This window comes from Manis pentadactyla, chromosome 13 (genome assembly GCF_030020395.1).
Source record: "Manis pentadactyla isolate mManPen7 chromosome 13, mManPen7.hap1, whole genome shotgun sequence".
NCBI lineage: Eukaryota > Metazoa > Chordata > Mammalia > Pholidota > Manidae > Manis > Manis pentadactyla.
In genome coordinates this window covers 76,352,955-76,360,193 of record NC_080031.1, presented here as the reverse complement: position 1 = coordinate 76,360,193, position 7,239 = coordinate 76,352,955, and the positions used below count along the sequence as shown (strand labels likewise).

At 39.5% G+C, this 7,239-nt stretch overlaps 1 pseudogene; it reads left to right on the top strand.

Moving 5' to 3' along the window:
- Nucleotides 1-6,063: 6,063 nt before the first annotated feature.
- LOC118921467 (NADH dehydrogenase (ubiquinone) complex I, assembly factor 6-like) lies at nucleotides 6,064-6,896 on the top strand (annotated as a pseudogene).
- The last annotated feature ends 343 nt before the right edge of the window (nucleotides 6,897-7,239 follow it).

Genomic DNA, 7,239 nt, shown 5'->3' with positions numbered 1-7,239 from the left:
AAAAACAAATATTTTTTGAAAATCCAAGAAATACAACTAATCCTAAAACAGAGACCAGGAGACACAAGACAGCAGCCAGACTACATACACACCTGCGAGAATCCAGCGCCTGGTGAAAGGGGTAAGATACAAGCACTGGCCTGGCAGGACCTGAGTGCCACTCACCCCAGCTCCAGGTGGGGTGGGAGGAGAGGAGATGGAGCGGGAAGGGAGAGGGAGCCCAGGACTGCTAAACACCCAGCCCTAGCCATCCGAACCAGAGCACAGACACAGTGCATGCGTGGGATGCTGGAAACTGGACAGCAAGACCTTTGAGCGGGTCTCGAAGCCGGTGCCCCTGTGACAAAGAAAAGCGAGTGCTTTTTGATTGTCTTAAAGGGACAGGGATGCCACAGCTGGATGGAAGCTTCCCGGGACAAAGACCAGCGGCTGGAAGTTCCAGGGAACCCGGGAACATTAACCCCCTCGGCAACAGCTCTGAGACCCCTCACGGAGGTAAACAGCCAAACAGAACCCCGCCCATTACCCCTCTGGGGCCCTGCCATAGCAGAGCAGCAGCCTGAGGTTGGCCATGCCCACAGCAAGGGAGCTTCCTCCATACCTGCTGGGCAAGATACAGAGACTCGGTCTACACGCAACTGCCCAACGCAAGCCACTATGAGTTGCAGTAGTCACAGTAAAAAAGGCCAGGAGCTAGTGGAAAGCCTTAGCCCTCCCAGACAGAAACTAAATAGCTCAAAATTGCACCTGTCAAAATGATAAGGCAAAAATATTTGATCCAGACAAGACTAACCCAGACAGCTTCTGCATCTGCTACATCTTCACCTGAGAAGGAACCTGGGGAGATAGATTTAACCAGTCTTCCTGAAAAAGAATTCAAAACAAAAGTCATAACCATGCTGAAGGACTTGCAGAGAAATATGCAAGAACTAAGGAGGGAGAATACAGAAATAAAACAAGCTCTGGAAGGACATCAAAACAGAATGGAAGAGATGCAAGAGACCATTAATGGACTAGAAAACAGAGAACACAAATGCACAGAAGCTGATGCAGAGAGATAAAAGGATATCAAGGAATGAAAGAACTTAAAGAAAACTGAGTGACCAATCGAAATGGAACAATATCCGCATTATAGGGGTGCCAGAAGAAGAAGAGAGAGAAAAAGGGATAGAAAGTGTCTTTGAAGAAATAATTGCTGAAAACTTCCCCAAACTAGGGGAGGAAATGGCCACTCAGACCACAGAGGTACACAGAACTCCCATGACAAGGGATCCAAGGAGGGCAATACCAAGACACATCATAATTAAAATGGCAAAGATCAAAGACAAGGACAAAGCATTAAAGGCAGCCAGAGAGAAAATAAAGGTCACCTACAAAGAAAACCCATCAGGCTATCATCAGAATTCTCAACAGAAACCCTACAGGCCAGAAGAGAATGGCATGATATACTTAATGCAATGTACCAGAACGGCCTTGAGCAAAGACTACTGTATCCAGCATGTTTATCATTTAAAAATGAAGGAGGGATTGAATAATTACCAGAAAAGCAAAAGTTGAGGGAATATGCCTCCAACAAATCACCTCTACAGGGCATCTTACAGGGACTGCTCTAGATGGGAGCATGCCTTAAAAGAGCACAGAACAAAACAACCAACATATGAAGAAGGGAGGAGGAGGAATAAGAAGGGAGAGGAATAAAGAATCATCAGACCATGTTTATAATAGCTCAATAAATGAGTTAAGTTAGTAAGATAGTAAAGAAGCAAACCTAGAAACTTTGGTAACCACAAACTTTAAGCCTGCATTGGCAATAAGTACATACCTTTCAATAATCACCCTAAATGTAAATGGACTGAATGCACCAGTCAAAAGACAAAGAGTAATAGTATGGTTGAAAAAGTAAGGCCCATCCATATGCTGCTTACAAGAGAATCACCTCAAAACCAAAGACATGCACAGACTTAAAGTCACAGGATGGAAAAAGATAGTTGATGAAAAAAACAGAGAGGAAAAAAAGCAGGTGTTGCAATACAAGTATCAGACAAAACAGACTGCTAAATAAAGAAGGTAATAAAAGATAAAGAAGGACATTACATAATGACAAAGGGCTCAGTCCAACAAGAGGATATAACCATTATAAATATATATGCACCCAATACAGGAGTACCAACATATGTGAAACAAATACTAACAGAATTAAAGGAGGAAATAGAATGCAATGCATACATTCTGGGAGACATCAACACACCACTCACTCTGAAGGACAGATTGACCAGACACAAAATAAGTAAGAACACAGAGGCACTGAACACCACACTAGAACAGATGGACCTAATAGACATCTACAGAACTCTACATCCACAAGCAACAGGATACACATTGTTCTCAAGGTCACATTGAACATTCTCTAGAATAGACCACATACTGGGCCACAAAAAGAGCCTCAGTAAATTCCAAAAGATTGAAATCCTACCAACCAATTTATCAGAGCACAAAGGCATAAAACTAGAAATAATATGTACAAAGAAAGCAAAAAGTTCACAAATACATGGAGGCTTAACAACACACTCCTAAATAATCAATGGATCAATGACCAAATCAAAATGTAGATTCAGCAATATATGGAAACAAACGACAAAAATGACACAAAGCCCCAACTACTGTGGGATACTGCAAAAGCAGTCTTAAGAGGAAAGTATATAGCAATCCAGGCATATTTAAAGAAGGAAGAACAATCCCAAATGAATGGTCTAATGTCAAAATTATCGAAATTGGAAAAAGAACAAATGAGGCCTAAGGTCAGAAGAAGGAGGGACATAATAAAGATCAGAGAAGAAATAAATAAAATTGAGAAGAATAAAACAATAGCAATAATCAATGAAACCAAGAGCTGGTTCTTTGAGAAAATAAACAAAATAGGTAAGCGCCTAGCCAGACTAATTACGAGGAAAAGAGAGTCAACACACATCAACAGAATCAGAAACGAGAAAGGAAAAATCACGACGGACCCCACAGAAATACAAAGAACTACAGAGAATACTATGAAAACCTATATGCTAACAAGCTGGGAAACCTAGGAGAAATGGACAACTTCCTAGAAAAATAAAACCTTCCAAGACTGACCCAGAAAGAAACAGAAAATCTAAACAGACCAATTACCAGCAACGAAATCAAAGTGGTAATCCAAAAACTACCCAAGAACAAAACCCCTGGGGCAGATGGATTTACCTCAGAATTTTATCAGACATACAGAGAAAATAATACCCATTCTCCTTAAAATTTTCCAAAAAATAGAAGAGGAGGGAATATTCCCAAACTTATTCTATGAAGCCAAAATCACCCTAATACGAAAAACAGGCAAAGAGACTACCAAAAAAAAAACTACAGACCAATATCCCTGATGAATGTAGGTGCAAAAATACTCAACAAAATATTAGCAAACCGAATTAAAAAATACATCAAAAGGATCGTACACCAAGACCAAGTGAGAATTATCCCAGGGATGCAAGGATGGTACAACATTCAAAAATCCATCAATATCATCCACGACATCGACAAAAAGAAAGACAGAAACCACATGATCATCTCCATAGATGCTGAAAAATAATTCGATAAAATTCAACATCCATTCATGATAAAAACTCTAAACAAAATGGGTATAGAAGGCAAGTACCTCAACATAATAAAAGTCATATATGATAAACACACAGCCATCAACATACTAAACAGCCAGAAGCTAAAAGCTTTTCCTCTGCTATTGGGAGCAAGACATGGATGCCCACTATCTGCACTGTTATTCAACATAGTACTGGAGGTCCTAGCCACGGCAACTAGACAAAACAAAGAAATACAAGGAATCCAGTTTGGTAAAGAAGAAGTTAAACTGTCACTATTTGCAGATGACATGATATTGTACATAAAAAATCCTAAAGACTCCACTCCTAAAGTACTAGGTCTAATATCGGAATTCAGCAAAGTTGCAGGATACAAAATTCACACACAGAAATCTGTGGCTTTCATATACACTAACAATAAACTAATAGAAAGAGAAATCAGGAAGACAATTCCATTCACAACTGCATCGAAAAGAATAAAATACCTAGGAATAAACCTAATCAAGGAAATGAAAAACCTATACCCTGAAAACTATAAGACAATCTTAAGAGAAATTAAAGAGGTCACTAACAAATGGAAACTCATCCCATGCTCTTGGCTAGAAAGAATTAATATCGCCAAAATGTACATCCTGCCCAAAGCAATATACAGATTTGATGAAACCCCTATCAAATTACCAACAGTTTTCTTCAATGAACTGGAACAAATAGTTCAAAAATTCATATGGAAACACCAAAGACACCGAATAGCTAAAGCAATCCTGAGAAGGAAGAATAAAGTGGGGGCGATCTCACTCCCCAACTTCAAGCTCTTCTACAAAGACACAGTAATCAAGACAATTTGGTATTGGCACAAGAACAAAGCCACATACCAATGGAACAGACTAGAGAATCCAGACATTAAACCAAACATATATGGTCAACTAATATTCGACAAAGGGGCCATGGACATACAATGGGGAAATGACAGTCTCTTCAACAGATGGTGCTTTCAAAACTGGACAGCTACATGTAAGAGAATGAAACTGGATCACTGTCTAACCCCATACACAAAAGTAAATTCGAAATGGATCAAAGACTTGAATGTAAGTCATGAAACCATAAAACTCTTAGAAAAAAACATAGGCAAAAATCTCTTAGACATAAACATGAGTGACCTCTTCTTGAACATATCTCCCCGGGCAAGGGTAACAAATGCAAAAATGAACAAATGGGACTATATCATGCTGAATAGCTTCTGTACATCAAAGGACATCATCAATAGAACAAAAAGGTATCCTACAGTATGGGAGAATATATTCGAAAATGACAGATCCGATAAGGGGTTGACATCTAAAATGTATAAAGAGCTCACACACCTCAACAAACAAAAAGCAAATATTCCAATTAAAAAGTGGGCAGAGGAGATGAATAGACAGTTCTCTAAAGAAGAAATTCAGATGGCCAACAGACACATGTAAAGATGCTCCACATCGCTTGTCATCAGAGAAATGCAAATTAAAACCACAATGAGATATCATCTCACACCAGTAAGAATGGCTACCATCCAAATGACAAACAACAACAAATGTTGGCGAGGTTGTGGAGAAAGTGGAGCCCTCCTACACTGCTGATGGGAATGTAAATTACTTCAATCATTGTGGAAAGCAGTATGGATGTTCCTGAAAATGCTCAAAATAGAACTACCATTTGACCCAAGAATTCCACTTTTAGGAATTTACCCTAAGAATGCTGCACTCCAGTTTGAAAAAGGCAGATGCACCCTATGTTTATCGCAGCACTATTTACAATAGCCAAGATACGGAAGCAACCTAAATGTCCATCGGTAGATGAATGGATAAAGAAGATGTGGTACGTATACACAATGGAATACTACTCAGCCATAAGAAGAAAACAAATCTTACCATTCGCAACAACATGGATGGAGCTAGAACGTATTATGCTCAGTGAAATAAGCCAGGCACAGAAAGACAGGTTCCAAATGATTTCACTCTTTTGTGCCGTATAATAACAAAAGAAAACTGAAGGAACAAAACAGCAGCAGAAGCACAGAACCCAAGAATGGACTATAGTTACCAAAGGGAAAGGGACTGTGGAGGATGGGTGGGAAGTGAGGGATAAGGGCGGGAAGAAAAAAAAGTGGTATTATGGTTAGCATGTATAGTGTTGGGGGGTTTACGGGGTGGGCTGTGCAACAGAGAGAAGACAAGTAGTGATTTCACAGCATCTTACTATTTTGATATACAGTGACTGTGAATGGGAATGTGGGGGGGACTTGGTGAAGGGGGGAGCCTATTGAACATAATGTCCTTCATGTAATTGTAGATTAATGATACCAAAATAAAAAAATAAATAAAAAGTAAATAAAAGAAAGGGTCAAGCATGCTGCAGCTCCCAGTGTCTTTGGATTCTGGGCCGAGCGTGGCCGTGGCTTAGCTGATGGGTTTCCTTGGGCACCGACCGTTACTACCTAAAGCTGCTGCAGAAATGAGATTTTGGAGGGTATTTATGTTCTCTGCTCTTCCCTGCAGAATCCAGAAGCTCTGCTCTTGCAGTGAGGGCCCTTAATTCGAACTGTCTCAGGCTGGTTAAGGACTCGATCTCTGAGAAAACAATTGGACTGACGTGAATGCAATTTTGGGAAAAAAACTGTGGATGATATGTACTGTGACAGTCCATCACATTAGCCTGTGGCCATTGAACTGTGGAAGTCTGTTAAAAGACATAACCTGACTAAAAGATGAAAATTATTGATGAAAGAGAAAAAATTTGAATGACAGAGCATACTGTAATATCCAGGAACTAGAAAATTATGCTGAAAACACGAAGTTATCTTTTTATTTAACACTGGATGTACTGGGTGTAAAGCACCTTCATGCAGATCATGTTGCAAGTCATATTGGAAAAGCACAAGGCATTGCCAGTTGCTTGAGAGCAATGCCCCATCATGGTAGCAGAAGGAGGGTGCTCCTTCCCATGGATGTTTGTATGCTGCATGGTGTTTCACAAGAGGATTTTCTATGGAAGAACCAAGATTAAAATGTGAGAGATGTGATCTATGATATTGCCAGCCAGGCACACTTGCACCCAAACCGTGCTAAGTTCTTCCACAAAACTGTTCCTGTGAAAGCATTTCCTGCTTTTCTTCAGGCAGTTGCCCTAGAAGACCATTTAAAGAAAATTCAGCATGTGTATTTTGAAATATTCCACCCATGTTTACAGCAGAAAAATATATTCCTTCCATTATTTTTGTATATTCAGTCATAGAGAAAAAGATATTAAAATAATTTCATGGCACTGATAAAAAAAAGAAAATGGTCAAAAAGTCAGTGACAAATATAGCTTTAAAAATGACAACAAAGATAGTACATCTTTATGTGGTAAACACCATAATTATGTCAGTCAACAAAAATTTCCAGACTGGGTGAGAAAGGGATTACATAATCAAATAATGAAAAAGCATCCTGCCAAGAAGGATTTCCATAAACAGCAGAGCTGTAGTTTAGAAATGAATGAGAGATAAAAACATTCCCAAACAAAAGCTGAGGATGTTCATCACCACTACACCTGCCTTGCAAGAAATGCTGAAGGGAGTTCTCTGAGTTGAAGTAAAATGAATAGAATT